The sequence below is a fragment of the Scylla paramamosain genome, chromosome 40 (assembly GCF_035594125.1).
Source record: "Scylla paramamosain isolate STU-SP2022 chromosome 40, ASM3559412v1, whole genome shotgun sequence".
NCBI classification, from domain to species: domain Eukaryota; kingdom Metazoa; phylum Arthropoda; class Malacostraca; order Decapoda; family Portunidae; genus Scylla; species Scylla paramamosain.
The window spans coordinates 11,166,604-11,167,335 of NC_087190.1; positions in this window are offsets into that span (position 1 = coordinate 11,166,604).

Here is a 732-nt window from a genome sequence, read left to right on the forward strand (position 1 = left end):
GAAAAGAAATGAACAAAATTAACGAGAAGAAAGAGAGAAACCAAAAAAAAAGAAGAAGAAGGAGAAAGAAGGATAAAAATAAAAACAAAAAAGGAAAACAGGAACAAAAAAGAAGAAAAGACGATGAAGACCAAAGAAAGGAGAGAAAGAGAGAGAGAGAGAGAGAGAGAGAGAGAGAGAGAGAGAGAGAGAGAGAGAGAGAGAGAGAGAGAGAGAGGAATGAGGAGAAAAATGAGGGGGAAGAAGAAGAAGAAGACGAAAAGTAAAGGAAAGGAGGAGAAAGAATGAGAGGAAGAAGAGGAGGAGGAAGAAGAAGAAGAAGAAGAAGATGGGAGATAGAGTAAAGGAAGAAGAACAACAACAAAATCAAGAATAAAAACAAGAAGCAAAAGAAAAGACAAAAAAAAAGACGAAGGAAGAGAGAGTGAGTGGGGGTGAGGGGAGTGAGGGGAGGGGAGGGTGAGGGGAAGCAGCCGCCGCGTGGAATATTTCAGAGGGCTTTAGAATGGGGAGGAGGCGCCCTCATAAACTTTTGGGGAGATTAGGAATGAGTCTGCGATTGAAGCAGAGCAAACAGTGGCCGCGCCCTGCTAAAATACCAATGGCGGGTGAGGGGAAGTGAGGGGAGAGGGGAGAGAGTGAGGAGAGAGAGGAGAGAGTGAGGGGATGAGGGACTACAAGGGAAGGGGGTAGGGAGAGAGAGACGAGAGCTGTTTGAGTGATGGAAAGATG